We start from the raw sequence: 16,204 nt of genomic DNA, 5'->3' as shown, positions 1-16,204 counted from the left end.
GCAATGAGGAACTTTAGTAATGATGGGTTGGAATAAGCATGGGTATGTGAGGTTTATAGATAATATACCAGCATCAATTTCAAACTTGATCATCACAGAACTTTTTATCAGAACAATTGGCAAGTGGTTAAATATATTTGTTACACAGGTTTGAGCTCCAAAGCATAAATTCACATGGGGTCTTAGAGCACCTTCTTAATTTTGGTACATACAGAGCTCCAACCAAAATTCCTTCATGATTCTCTGGCAGTTTAACATTATTTATGGATATCTTATCCATATGACTCTTCATGTCTCCAAACAAGTAGCCTAAGTATATTTACACAAAATTTTATTTCTGATAAAAGAAATTTTAGAACAGTGGTTGAAAAATTCATTTCATTTGCTTATGTTAAGATGGGTATTGTCCTATTAAGTTTGGGTGATATTAATGTGGGTCAAGGAAGGTGATAGCTACTTTTATTTTATAGAGGTGGTTTAATGCACTGTAAATGAAAGCATTAACAGGTAATGTTGATTTCTGTGGGCTTTTTTTTTTTTTAATGCTTCAATGTCTAGTTGCAAGTGTAGCATCCTGTCAGATTTCGTTCATAGGCAGAATCTTATTAAAGGGAAACTTTTGAAGGATGCTGGAAGTATAACAACATAATAATGAAAATAACTGAGGTTCTTTTGATTTTTGTAAAAAGAGAAGGGAAAAAAATCCTCTGTGGTTTTGGACATTAAAATGTAGCAGTGACTTAAATACATGCAATGCCACAGAGAGATGGAATTTACCGATTTACTTAAAGCTTTTGACAGGTATATTTGCATCTTTAGACGTCAGATTTGAATTACTAAAGCAGCCTTTGTTTAGTAAATTGAACATTTACTGAGAAGATTACGTGGAGGAATAAGCATACTGATTTGCAGTAGGCGCCGTTTTAGTGGGTGTTAAAACTAAACTGGCCTTAGTGAACTATTACCATGGCTACATAAAAATGGCTTCAGTTTGAAAGGATATGGTTTCAGATGTAAGTCATATATTTTTCCAAATGTGTTTCTAGGGAAAATAAATCTAAATTCTGAAGCAGGCCATTTAACTTCTAATTGAATGTAATATTAGGAAAACAGAAAGCCTTAAGGCAAGAACTGTTCCTTACAGAGGTTTTTGTTTTCCATTTGAAATTAGTGCAGTTGGAGATTGGCTTTTTAAAAAGATCTCCGATTCTTTTAAACAAAGTATAGCAATGTAAAATTGTTGCTAAATTTACTAACACAACTGAGAACAGTTGTATCCTTTAAAAAAAAAGTAATTAGTGAGTTTTATTTAAATAAAATATTTGCCTGAATATGATTTTAAAAAATAACACCTAAGATAAACCTAGGAATCAGATAGATTAAATAATAATAAAGGTGTTTTCAGGAGAGGTAGTGCCTTTCTATGTAGATTTTTAAATTTAAACCAATTGTAGTGTGTGGATTTGAATGTTTTGTGCTATGCGTATGTATAGTATAATGGAAGCTTATAGTAGTACTATATTAGTTGAGGTAAAACTCTTGCAAAAGAGTAGAATTCTGAAATATTATGTTACCTGATTTACATCCTTGCTTCACCTTTTTCATATTCAAGTAAAACAATTTTCCCCTGATAATAAAGGTGGAAACAAATGATTATTTTATTCTCCAATTTTTAGAATGTTCTTAATGCATTTGAAGTAGAATTAATCACCTTTTTTCCCCCTCCCTGGAATTTTCTGGCTATAAATCAATCTTTTTAAAAAAATTAATGAAAGTTCTTTTATGATGCCGTTAAGTACATGTCAGGATCTACTCTTCAATTAGGTGGGATTGTGATTGATCCTTTGCAGGTGACGCACTGACTAGAGGAACTGATCCCCCAGTGATTCTATATTTTAGGGCTGAGCTGAGAAATTTGTCATTTGTTCTATCTTAAAAGTAGCCAGAATAAATGAGAGGATTTTTATAGACTGTAAAATCCAAACTAAATATCCTGGAAAAATCTTGATGACTTAAAGGTTATTTGTTTAAGTATCAGAAATTAATTTTTTAACGAACATGCAGTAAAATTGACTTTTTGTGTGTACAGTTGATGAACTTTAACATGTGTAGATTTTCGTGTAACTGTCATCACAGTCAGTATCCAGATATCCAGATAGTTCCATTAGTTCATAAAACTCCCTTACGCTGTCCCTTTGTAGTTGTACTCTCTCACCCAATACCCCGGGCAACCACTTTGTCATTTAATTTTGTCTTTTCAAAAATGGCCACTAAATGGGATCATAAAGTATATAGCTATTTGAGATAGTTACACATGCATTTACTCAGCATAGTGCCTTAAGATTTCACCTAACTTGTTTTGTATATCATTATTTCATTCATTTTTATTGCTGAGTAGTATTTGATTGTATAGATGTACCATAGTTTATCCCTTAATTCATTGAAGGACTTTGAGTTATTTCAAGTTTGTAGCTATTTTGAATAGAGATGTTATAAACATTTGTTTGTTGGCTTTTGTGAATGCGAGTTTTCATTTCTCTTGGGTAAATACATAGTAGTGAGACTGTTGGTAATTATATAATTTTACTTAATAAGAAATTGCCAAACTGTTTTCTAAATTGGTTGTAACACTTTATATGCCCATCAGCAATGTGTGGTAGTTCTAGTTGTTTTGCCTATTTGCCAGCACTTGGTATGGTCATTCTTTTGTTTGTTTAATTTTTATTTCATAATCATAAACTTAACTGTAATCCATCTAGACTTGGAGGGGAGTAAGGAAAACATGAAACCTGTAGAATTGCAGTGAGAACACAAAGATTATAGGATATTTTAAACAGGTGGGGGTGAAGGGGTGCTCTCCTGAGCTACAGAAGAAATGGTCTGGTAGTTAAGATAAAACACAAGTGAAATTTATTAGATTTGTCCATAGTCAGCAATGGTGATCATCTTGCTGGTCTTGTCATTCCTGGCCCCAAAGCACTCCATGGCTTTTACAATATTCATGCCCTCCTTCAGCTTGCCAAAGAACACGTACTTGCCATCCAACCACTCAGTCTTGGCAGTGCAGATGAAAAACTGGGAACCGTTTGTGGGGTCTAGCATTTGCTATGGATAAAATGCCAGGACCTGTGTGCTTCAGGATGAAATTCTCATCATCAAATTTCTCCCCATAGATGGACTTGCTGCCAGTGCCATTATGGCATATGAAGTCATCACCTTGGCATGTAAATCCTGGAATAAGCCTATGAAAGCAGGCACCTTTATAACCAAATCCTTTCTCCCCAGTGCTCAGAGCACAAAAGTTTTCTGTTGTCTTTGGAGCTCTGCAAACAGCTTGAAGGAGATGTGGCCAGAGCACTTGCTGTCCACAGTGATATCAAAAAACACAATGGGGTGACCATGGCTGGGTGGGCACAGGCAGCTCTGGGGCAGCGGCATCTGCAAGTGGTTCTTTTTAATTATAGCCGTTCTAATAGATTTGGAATGATATCTGATAATGATTTTAAATTGCATTTTCCTAATAGTTAATGATATCAAACACTTTGTCATGTGCTTTTTTGCTATACATACATTCTTTTTGGGTCTGTCCAAGTCTTTTGTCCATTTTTTAAAATAATAGAAACTTTATTTTGGAATAATTTAGATTTGTAGAAAAGTTGCATAGATAATACAGAGGATCCCTGTATGGCCCTCACCCAGCTTAATGATAACATCTTATAAAACCAAAACCAAGTACATTTATCAAAATGAAGAAACCAACATAGGTACCTTAATGTTAACCAAATTCCAAATTCTAAACTCGGATTTTGTCAGATTTTCCACTAGTCTCCTTTTTATGTTCCAAGGATTCCACATTGCATTTATTAAGTCTCCTTAGTCTCCTATGGTTTGTGGCAGTTTCTTAGTCTTTTGTTTTTCATGACCTTACTAATTTTGAGTATTAGTACTAGTCAGGTATTTTGGAGAATGTCCCTCAATTTGTGTTTATCTAATGTTTTCTTCTGATTAGACTGAGGTTAAGGGTTTTAGGGAAGAATATCAAAGGTATGATAGTGAAGTACCCTTCTTGTGCCACATCATATCAGGGCGTGTATGATAATATCACTTGGTTAAGGTAGTGTTTGCTAGGTTTCTACACTATAAAGTTATTATTTCTGTCTTTCTGTCGTTTGTTCTTTGGAAATGAATCACTAATTCTAGCCTGCATTCAAGGAGGTGGGGTGATGGTTTCATTTTATGGTTGAGGGTCTGTCTACATATATTATTAGGAATTCTTCCATAAGGAAGTTTGTCCCTTACCTTTCATTCATTAATTAATTCGTTCATTCATTTAGGTCATTATGTATACTTCTTTTATACATTGGCTTATAATCCAGAGAATCCTGTGTTATTTATTTTGTTGCTAAAATTATTTCATTGTTGAACCCTGTATCCCTTTGACATTTTTTGAGTACTGCCTTGATTTCTGGCACTACAAGATACTCCAAACTTATCTTGTATTTTCTCCACCCTATTCCCAGAATCAGTCATTTCTCTGAGCTCTGGTTTCTCGTATTGGAGAATTGTGTTTAGAGACCAGTGTCTGGGTGCTGGATGTACTCCTTACTATTGGGGTGTCACTGTTTCTAGGCCTTTTCAGAGGATAGAGGTGGGAATTATACATCTGTATGCTAATCCATGTGTCTGTACACATTATAATTGTTTCTGTATTTATCCATCTGTATTACGTATTTAACAGTATATGTGTTAAGTTCATACCAACGTCTGTGACTCTGCTCCAGTACCATAAGGTTCATTCTAGCCTTCTCCTTTTTGCTTAACTTCTGACTTCTCTGAGAATGAGAAACCTGGCATATTTACTTATTTGTTCCACCCCAGTGTACATGTAAAAAGTAAATTTAGAATAACTGTTACTCCCATGAGAAATAAATTTACCAACTAGAGTACAGTGTTTATGTATGGGTCCTTTTGTATTTAGCCTTAAAGTTTCCATTTAAAACATTGTTTTCCAAGTTAGATCAGCTCATTTTCCTTCTAACGTCTTCAGTGGGGTTTTGCCGTTCATTTGCAATACAGTCACATTCATTTGTCACAGACTGCATTCTATCTTAAAATTTCCCTACCATCTTAGTTGATTTTTAAAAATTTGCAGACATTAATGTTAACTTTTTGCAATGTACAGTTCTATGGGTTTTGACAAATGCACAGGGACATTATCCACTATGCCAGTACCATACAGACAGTTTTCATCACACTGAATATTCTCCTGTTAAAAGGTTCTGGACCCAGTTACAACCTGTGTATGTGTGCATGTAGAGGACAGAGGAGTTCCCCACACCAACAAACAATTCTCTTGTACACCAGCTGGATGTCCTACAATTCAACTAAATTCTGACACCATCTACCCAGAGATAGAATCAGTTAAGGGCTCAGTCCCATATGACTGCGCACTCCGTACCTCAGTTCATATACCAGTCGCAAGCTCAGATTGTCACCAGTGATTCTGACCCACCAGCTATCGATCAGAAGTTCCAATGACCCCCCTCCTTGGGTTTGATTAATTTGCTAGGCGGTTTACAGAACTCAAAGAAACATTTAACTTACTAGATTATTGGCTTATTAAAAAAGTATATAACTTAGGAACAGCCAGATGGAAGGTATGCCTAGGGCAAGGTATGGGAAAAGGGTGCAAAGCTTCCATGCCCTCTAAGAGCACACTACTCTCCAAATGCCCACATATTCACCACCTAGAAGTTCTCTGAAACCCTTCCTGTTGTGTTTTTATGGAGGTTTCATTACATAAACATGATAGATTAAATCATTGGCCATTGGGCACTTGATTTAGACTGTAGTCCCTCTCCCCTCCCTGGAAGTTCACGGGGTGGAACTAAATTTCCAACCCCCTAATCACATGGTTGGTTCTTCTGGAAACCAGCCTCCATCCTTACTTAGTTACTTTCTATAAGTCACCTCATTATCATAAACCCAGTTGTGGTGGAAAGGCGCTTGTTACAAGTAACAAGACACCCATTTCACCTTTATGGCTGTGAAGTGATTATAGGAACTGAGGCCAAGAGACCAAGTATAACAAAGGGTTTTGGGAACTGTGAGCCAGGAACTGGATGAAATCCAAATGTATATGAGAAATATGTTTTGGTCATCTGAATGACCAAATGTATGTATTTGCTATAAATCATAAAATTGCACTAAGTTCTGACACCATCTACCTGGAGATAGTATCAGATTCCACCTGTTAAGGACTCAGTCCCATAGGACTGCCCATCCCACACCTCAGTTCACACACTTGCTTTGTAGTTAGCCATTCCCACATCGCCCAATCCCTGACAACCACTAATGTCTTTTCTTTTCATACTGTTCTGCCTTTTCCAGTGTGTCATATGCATGCAGTCATATATGTGACTTTTTGGATCTGACTTCTCACTTAGTGAAGTGCATTTAAGATTTCTCCGTGTTGTCTTACGAATCAAATAGTTGACTCCTTTTTATTCCTGCAGAGTATTCTATTGTATGGATTTACCCCAGTTGTTTTATCCATTCATCTTATTGAAATAACTTTCTAGGCCCAAGATAGAGCTGCTCCTGCTCCAGGTGCCACATCAGCAAACTGAAACTGTCTCTGTAAAAGCTCCACTTCACCAAAAACGCAAGATCTCTAGTCAGACAATCCCCAAACACCAGGCCAACTCTGGGCCTTCTCACCCCAAATGAGGTTGACTGTGGAGTCCTAGCCAGTCAGATATTTTCCATTTTTCTCTTCCTTGTTCTTTATTCTTTATCCTATAAAAGCTTCTTGTTTTCTGCCCCATTTTCATGTCTTGGAATGGAGACTATCCACCTCATAAACTGTTAAATAAAATTTGTATCACCTAAATTATTACCTTTAATCATTTTTTGTTTTTAACAACCTGTTGAAGGACATCTTGGTTCCTTCAGGTTTTGGTGATATGAGTAAAGCTTTTATTAAACAGTCATGTACAGATTTTTGTGTGAATATGCTTTCAGTTCACTTAAGTAATCTAGGAGTTTGATTGCTGGGTTGTTATCAGTGTAAATTTAACGTTATAAGAAACCGCCAAATTGTTTTTCAAAGTGGTTGTGCCATTTTTCATTCCCACCAGCAGTGAATGAGAGTTCCTATTGCTCTGCATCTTTGGCAGCATTTTCTATTGCTATATTTTTGTTTATTTTTTAATTTTAGCCATTCTAATCAGTGTGCTTTTTGTTCGTATTTAAATTGGATTTTTTCTTCCTGTTGAGTTTTGAGAGTTCTTTATATATTCTGGATACAAATTCTTTGTTGAATATGTAATTTACAAAAATTATCTCCCTCTCTGTAGCTTGTCTTTATATTATGTTAGATAACTTTCTAGAGCAGAAGTTTTTAATTTAGATAAAGTCCAATTTATCCCTTTTTACTTATTGGGTTGTATTTTGATGTCATATCTAAGAACTCTTTACCTAGCCCTAGGTCACAAAAATTTTGTCCTTGGGGGGGGTAAAAAGTTTTATAGTTTTATATTTTACATATCCACTTGAGCTAATTTTTATATGAAATGAGAGGTTTAGGTAAAAATTCATTTTTTTCTTTATATTTGGATGCTCAATTGTTCCAACACAATTTGTCAAAAAGGCTCTCCTTTTCTCATTGTATTTTCTTTGAACCTTTGTTAAAAATCAGTTGGTCATGTTTGTATGGAGCTATTTGTGGACACTGTTCTGTTCCATTGGATTATATGGTTCCTCCAATTTTCTTTTTTTATATTTGTTTTTAATAGTTTTGGCTATTTTAGATTTTTTGCCTTTCCATATTAGTTTGAAAATAAGCTTGCTATAACAGCAAAAAATCTTGGATTTTGATTGGAATTGTGTTAAATCTGTAGACCAGTTTGGGAGAGAATTGACATTTTTACTATTTTGAGTTTTCCAGTTTGTGAACTCAGTATATCCTTCTATTCACTTATGTCTTCTTTGACTTACTTCATCCGTATTTTGTAGTTTTTAGCATACAGATCCTGTAAATGTTTTATCAGATTTATACCTAAGTAATTTGTTTCTATGGAACTATTATAAATGGCATTATTTAAAAATTGGGGGGGTTCCAAAGTGTTCATTGTTTAGTATATAGAAATATAATTGATGTTGACCTTGTATTTTTTGACCTTGATAATTTCATTTATTAGTTCCAGGAGGGGTTTGTTTGTTTGTATTCCTTGGAATTTTCTGTGTAGACAGTAATGTCATTTGCAAATAAGGACAGTTTTATTTCTTACTTGCCAGTCTTATCAGTCTGGAGTTATCTCTTTTTTAAATGTTTGGTAGTTTTCATTAGTGAAGACATTTGGGCCTGAAGAATTCCTTTTTTTTGAAAGTTTTTAACTACAAATTCAATTTATCTGATACTTCTGTGCAGCTTATCCATATTATTGTATGTGAATGTTTGTAGTTTGTCATTTCAGGGAGTTCTTGAGTGTATGTGCATAGAGTTGCTCTCAGTATTTCCTTGTTATTTAAATATTTGTATGATCTATTGTGAAATCTCCCTATTTGTATTGATATTGAGAATTTATGTCTTCTCCCTTTTTGTCTTTGTCAGTCTTGCTGTATTGAACTTTTCAAAGAGCCAGGTTAGGTTTTAATTGATTTTCTGTATTTATTTGTTCTTTTCAATTTCATTGATTCCTGTTCTTTATTATTTCCTTCCTTCTACTTTTTAGTTTGCTCTTCTTTTTCTAGTCTCTCAAGATGAAAGCTTAGATACTAATTTTAGACTCTTTTTTCTAATGTAAGTATTTAATGCTATAACATCCTCTGAGTAATGCTTTAGTTGTATCCCACAAATTTTGATATGTTGTTTTATTTTTGTTCGGTTCAAAATATTTTCTGTTTCCCCTCTGACCCATAGATTACTTACAAGTGTGTTTCGAAATTTCCTTCTCTTTGGAGAGTGTCTTGTTATCTTTCTGTTATTGGCATCTAGTCTAATTTTGTTACAGATAACAGCCTTTTGTATGATTTAAAATTTTTTGTTTGTAAAGGTTTCTTTTATGATCTGGTGTATTATTTTTCTATTGCTGCTTTAGCAAATTACCACAAACAGTGGTTTAAACAGCACAAATTTATTGTCTTAAGTTCTGGAGCTCAGAAGTTTGAAGCCTGTTTCACTGGGTATCAGCAAGACTGTTACTTCTTTCTGGAAGTTCAATGGGATAATTTATTTCCTTGTTCTTGCCACCTTCTAAAGATGCTCACTTTCCTTGACTCCTGGCCCCTTACAGCAGTGGCTTACTAGTTATGCTATTATAGTTAAAGAATGTTTCTTTCTACTATTTTTTTTTTACTTTAATTGGTGTGTTTAGATCTTTTATATATATATTTTTAAAGATTTTATTTATTTATTTGAGAGAGGGAACACAAGCGGGGGAGTGGGAGAGGGAGAAGCAGGCTTCCCGCCGAGCAGGGAGCCCGATGTGGGGTTCGATCCCAGGACCCCGGGACCATGACCCGAGCCAAAGGCAGACGCTTAACGACTGAGCCACCCAGGCGCCCCTAGATCTTTTATATTTAATGTAATTATTGATATATTTGAATTTACCTCTACCATTTTCTTACTCTTTTTTTCCATTTGTTACCCCTTTTTTATTTCTCTATTTTCCCTTTCTTGCCTTCTTTTGGAGTATTTGATTTGTGTGCCTGTGTGTGTGTGTGTATTGGTTAGGTATTCCATTATAATTTGTTGATTGTGTTTTTACAGTTTGTTTTTTAGTGGTTGCTCTAGAGATTACAATGTACTTTTCAGTTTACTTAGAATCAAAATTTTACTATTTCATGTGGCACATAAAAACTATCACCATACAGCCCCTTTACCACCCCACCCACTTTATGCTGTTGTTGTGTTATGTATTATGTTGTATGACATTCATTGAAAGCTCCATCACACAATGTTATACTTTGTGCTTTCAACTATCAAACATATTTAAAGAACTCAAGAGGATAAAAATGGTCTATTATATTTAATTAGATATTTGACAATTACATTGCTCTTCCTTACTGATGTTTCAAAGTTCCCTTATGGTATTATTTACCATCTGTTGGAATAATTTCCTTTAGCAATTCTTTTAAAGCACTCCTGCTGTCAAAACATTCTTTAAATTTTCCTTCATCTAAGAATGTCTTTATTTCACTTTCATCTCTGAAGGATACTTTTGCTGGATATGGAATTCTGGGTTGACAGTTCTTTTCTTTCAGCACTTTAAAAATGTTCTACTTACTTCTGGCCTGCATGTGTTCTGAAAATAGATTCACAGTCATTTGAACACTTTTCCCCTCTAAGTAATACTAAATTTTTCTGGCTGCTTTCAAGACTTTTTGTCTAAAGTTTTCTGAAATTTTATTAGTATGTGGCTGGTCATGGATTTCTTTGTATTTATTCTGTTTGGGGAGTTTGCTGAGCTTCTTAAAACTGTAAGTTTATCTTTCAACAAATTCAACAAATACCAAACTCCCCTCTTGTTGGGATTCTCTTGTCACAAATGTGGGATCTGAGGCACTCCTCTTTTTTTATTTTTTCTAATCTTTTTCTCTGTTGTTCACATTGGGTAATTTCAGTTCATCTATATTAAGTACATTGACTTCATCTTTTGTCATCTCTATTTTTTTTTTTTTAAGATTCTATTTATTTATTTGAGAGAGAGGGAGAGAAAGCAAGTGAGAGAACAGAGTACGAATGGCAGGGAGGGGCAGAGGGAGAGGGAGAAGCAGCCTCCTGGGATAGAGCTCCCTGAGCATGGAGCGGACTTGGGGCTGACTCGGGGCTCTATCCCGGGAGTCAGGGATCATGACCTGAGCTGAAGGCAGACGCTTAACCTACTGAGACACCCAGGTGCCCTGTCATCTCTATTCTATTGAGCTCATCTAGTGAGCTTTTAATTTTGGTTATTGATATTTTTTCACTTCTGAGATTTGTATTTGGTTCTTTTTTTATATCTTGTATTTCTTTTTTTGAGACTTTATATTTTTCCAGTTGTTTCAAGAATGTTTGCTCTTACTTGGTGAAGCATTCTATAATCGTTGCTCTCATATCTTTAATATCTTCCTCAGATAGTTCCAGTGTCTGTGGTTTCTTGGTGTAGGCATCTTTTCTCATGTAAGTTGAGATTTTCCTGGTTCTTCATTTGCCAAGTAATTTTGGGTTATATTCTGGACAGCTTGGTATGTTATGATATGTTCAAATCCTATGCAGAATGTTGATATATTTGTTTTAGTAGGCAAATAACCCCGTTAGGCTAAGACTGCAAGTTCCTGTGGGTTGTGTTTACAATATTAGTTCCATTTTCAAAGCCTTTGCCATGCTATTTGGATCTGTCCTACATGTGCACCACACATGGGTCAGTCTGGAATTTGGGCAGTGGTCTGTATCATAGTTCAAGTCTCAAAGTGTACGTGTGCTTGTTCAGGTCAGATCCACCCATGGGCTGCTTGAGGGTGAGCCTGGGAATTCATTAAACAACTTGAAGCATTGCTTTCCTAAGCTCTTCCTTCTCTGGGATCTCCCAGTAATTTCTGATTCCCTGGGGCTCCCTTTTCTATCCTCTGACCAGAAAGCTTTATTTATTCATCTCTAATGTGCATTCCCTACATGTGCCCATATCCAGGGCCAAGTGGCAGAACAACAGAGAAAAAGCAAACAGGTATTCACCACATCCTCTTTGGACCACAGCTCCTCTAATCAGAGAGGAAGGTTTTAGGATTCTGATGGGCCTCTTTTGCCACAGCTGCTATAGGAGGCTGAGCTTGAGAGAATGAGGGAGGGATTTCCACACTTTCTTTGAGTAGAAGATCCCTTTCCCTCTCCTAGAGCCAGCACTAGACAGCTTTTACTGAAGTTTTCTCTGTACTAATGTCCACTTCCAGGTTTGGGGCTGTAGGATAACTGAACTGGAGGTTGCATACTGGAAAATGATGTTTCAGTGGTACTTCACATTCTGGTCTTCCTACCCAATCTGTGCACTTCCTATTTTAACTTTTCAAAGTTCTGAAGTAGCTCTTCCATGTGTTCTATCCAGGTCTTGTAGCTACCTTGACTTGGAGAGACAGGTTGGAGTATGATTACCCCATTTTATCTGGAACTAGAACCTGACTTAAAAGTTTTAAATTTTATTTCTCTAGGAATTTGACAAGAAACTGAATTTTTGATCAAATATATTTTGAGTATGAAACCAGACATGTAACAAAGTTTAGATTCTTTCATTTGATTAAGTTTGCTTAGTAAAATTAATCATACCCCCACTATATATTTTTAAACTTATATTTTAATGTGTGCTTTACTAACACATTTTACTTTTCAGTCTACCTGAGATTCTGACCTCAAAATATTTTCATGGTTCCTTTACCATTTAAATAACTAATGTTTCATGTAACAACTTCCAGATACAAGAGGATATAATAACTTCCAGAAATGAGGGAACATGTGATTATTTGTTTACTGAGGGTGTTGTATATTGATAATCAGATCTGTTTGCCTGGTGCAGGAGTCAGCAAATTATGGCCCAAAGGCCAGAACCTTTGGTAAATAGAATTTTATTGGAACATAGTCACACCCATTCATTATATATTGTCTGTGGCTGCCTTAACACCACAGTGGCAGAGTTCATTAGTTGCAACAGTGTCTCTGTGGCCTGCAAGTCTAAAATCTAGCTCTTTAAGAAAAGTTTGCTGACTGAATCAGAGTATCTTGCTATGCTGTGTCATTATATGTGAATTGATAGCTAACTGATTTTAGTTATCAGTAAGTGTTGTCAGGTATGAAAACTAATTAGTGATTACTTTTTAGGAAGAGGTGTTAATTTTCTGAAGTAATTGACTTTAAAAATAAGACAAAGCTATGAGCAATTAAATGCCAAGTAATTATTTCCAGTAGAAGTCTTCATTTTGCTTAGATATAAAAAAGTAAAAGTTTATGTGATAAAAGTCAAGTTTCTTCCTGTCTAAAAAAATTCACACAAATGTATTTAATATTATTTTCTTTCCTAGGAAATTTAAATAGAACTAGTAACATTTTGGAAGTAATCATTATGTGTTTTAATATCTGTCCTAGTAACACAAGTATTTTAGATCATATAAAGTTTAATTGAAATAAAATTGATTCTCATATAAAACTGTTTTAGTTGCTAAAGTTGGAATTATGTTTCTAAAATTTATATTGAATCACATATATACCTGTTTGTGATTCCTAAAATTATGAGTATTTAAAAAACATAAGATAGAAGGAGAAATCAAAATTTGAGCCTAGACAGTTTATAAAATGTTTGCTAGGCTGCTCAGGATTCTCTTGACTAAAGAAAAACCTATTTTTTACACATGGACATATAAATTAGAATTTCCAAGCAATATCAAATAAAGGAATTTCTCTCTTTTTTTGAAAACAAAATCTGAAAAATAAATTTTTTGCTAATTTCTAGGTAATATTAACAAAAAGTAAGTTTCTAAAATCTTTACATCATAAGAACTATTTGATTTGAAAAACGGTCTCATATCATGCATGAAGCTGCGATACATTTAGCTTTCTAATAGACTTGTGTGAGGTATCTTGTGTTTTTATAAAGTGAATTTAAAACTTTTAAAAATTTACATTTTAAAGGAAGAAATCTAGAAATCTGAAAAATGTATTTTGTATTATATTGTCATTTTACATGTAAGTCAATATAGATTTAAAGCCTCTCTTTATTAGAGTACTTATATATATTTGAATTATGAAAGGTGGATAAAATAAGGCTACAGAAGAATTGATGGGACTCTTCGTAGCTTGAACATGTGAATGAGGCCACCTTAGTATTAGCATGTTTAGCTGTGTTCTAAACTGAATTGGTTTGGAAAGTACCTGATTCATAGACTGAGACTTATGAATAAGAATTCCCTTTTAAATGATGGATGATATAAGAAGGTACTGCTAAAGCTTTTTGCTTCTATCAAAATCTTATCTGAAGATGTCTTTTCTTTTTTAACTTGCCTGATTTATGTTTTGTTGTGGTCCTTCCATACAAACTTAGATTAGTTAGTTTTTTCTGGGTCAACATAAAATACTTCATTTTAAAAATCAGCTACTGGGGGCGCCTGGGTGGCTCAGTCGTTGAGCGTCTGCCTTTGGCTCGGGTCATGATCTCAGGGTCCTGGGATCGAGCCCCACATTGGGCTCCCTGCTTGGCGGGAAGCCTGCTTCTCCCTCCCCCACTTCCTGTGCTTGTGTTCCCTCTCTCTCTGTCTCTCTCTCTGTCAGATAAATAAATAAAATCTTTAAAAAAAAAAAAAATCATCAGCTACTGAGTCATTGCTAATTTGACATTATTACTGCAGTTAGATATGTGTGTTGAAGACAGAGACAGATTTTCTTCTTTAAATTGAATATGCTTCTTGCTTTTTAGAGTTATATATGTCTGGATAAGAAAGGGCTTGGGTGGATTAGTTAGGAATTTTTTTTTGAATGTCAATGTCTTAGTCCATTTGGGCTGTTAAAATAACAAAAGCTGGATAGCTTATAAACTATAGAAATTTATTTCTCACAGTTCTGGAGGCTGGGAAGTTCAAGATCAGTGCCAGCAGATTTAGTTTCTAGTAAGGACTTGCTTTCTGGTTCATAGACATCTGTTTTTTTGCTGTGTCTCACATAGTGGAAGGGGTGAGGGAGCTCTCTGGGGCCTTCTTTATAAGGGCACTAATCTCATTCATGAGGGCTCTCCTCTCATGACCTGATCACCTACCAAAGGCCCCACCTCCAAGTACCATCACATTGGTGGTTAGGATTTCAATATGAATTTCTGGGGGACACAAACATTCAGTCAAATTTTTAATTTCATAGACCCTGATCAAATGTCATTGTATAGTCTTTAGGGCAGTAAAGAAACTAATATGGAAATGAGCCTTTAAGGTTTATCCTCACAGGAGATAATGCAAAAACATGTTACTTTAATTGATCACTATGGGATTTTCTTAAACTTTAAGAAATATATTTCTTAATATATATATTATATTTTTATATATATTTTATATATAATATATAATATATTATAATATAATATATATTAAATATTTTATATTATTTTTTATATATTTATATATATAATATATATATTTAAGTCCTTTCTTTATACATATTTTATTTTCTACCAAATAAACTCTTAAATTTTATTCACAAAATTTGCTATCAAGGAAGGTAAACGTACTTTTGAAAGAGAGGAATAGAGACTATTTTTTTTTTTAAGATTCCCCCTTTTTAAAACAACTTGTTACTTTGGAATAATTTTAGATGTAGAAATACGTTCTAAAGATAGTATATAGTTTTTCTATATTATTCACTCAGCTTTCCCTAATGTTAACATATTATGTAGCCTTGGTACAGTGATCAAAACTAATCAACATAGACTACTAAACTGTGGACTTTATTAGAATTTCACCAGTGTTTCCACTAATGTTCTTTTTCCAGGATCCCACATTACATTTATTTGTTATATTTCCTTCGTTTCCTCCAATCATTGACAGTTCCTCAGTCTTTCCTTATCTTTCATTCACACTTTGGAAGACCACTGGTCAGGTAGACCTTTGTAGAATGTCATTCAATGTGGTTTTCTCTGATGTTTTCTCATGGTTAAAATGAACTTAGAGATTTTGGAAAAGAATGCCAGAGAGGTGATGTGTCCTTCTCAGCATATGATAATCAGGGGTTATGTGATGTCAGCATGTCTCATTCCTGGTGATTTTATTAACCTTTATCACCTGGTTACAGAGGTGTCTGCTAGATTTCTCCACTGTAAAGTTACTGTTTTTCCCTTAATAAATATTTTGGTGAAAATACTTTGAAGTTACACAAATATCCTGTTTCTTTTTAAAAATTTGGCCACTAATTTTAGCATTGATTGGTGGATCTTGCCTGAAGCAGTGATTAGTCTGATGTTTTGATGGTGATTTATTTATCTATTTATTTATTTATCTATTCCACTCCTTATACATTTATTAATTATAATTCTGTAAGAAAAAGTTGTCCTTCCCCACATTCATTTATTTTATTTAATCATTTATTTATATCCATACACACTCATTGATTTTTATTTTATTCTCTGGATTAGGATCAGTACTAGTATTGGTATCTCCCAAAGCCTAGCAAGTACTTATGCCTTTAGTTAGCTTTTTCCAG

The 16,204-nt window shown here is 34.5% G+C and overlaps 1 protein-coding gene and 1 pseudogene across 2 annotated transcripts in view; one reads left to right on the top strand and one right to left on the bottom strand.

The window, feature by feature from the left end:
• Positions 1–16,204, top strand: part of GLCE (glucuronic acid epimerase) — a 112,102-nt gene that overhangs the window by 39,462 nt on the left and 56,436 nt on the right. The window lies entirely within an intron of this gene.
• On the bottom strand, positions 2,404–3,438 carry LOC118525149 (peptidyl-prolyl cis-trans isomerase A pseudogene; annotated as a pseudogene).

This window comes from Halichoerus grypus, chromosome 8 (genome assembly GCF_964656455.1).
Source record: "Halichoerus grypus chromosome 8, mHalGry1.hap1.1, whole genome shotgun sequence".
Classification (NCBI taxonomy): Eukaryota; Metazoa; Chordata; class Mammalia; order Carnivora; family Phocidae; genus Halichoerus; species Halichoerus grypus.
This window is presented reverse-complemented; position numbering and strand designations above follow the sequence as displayed.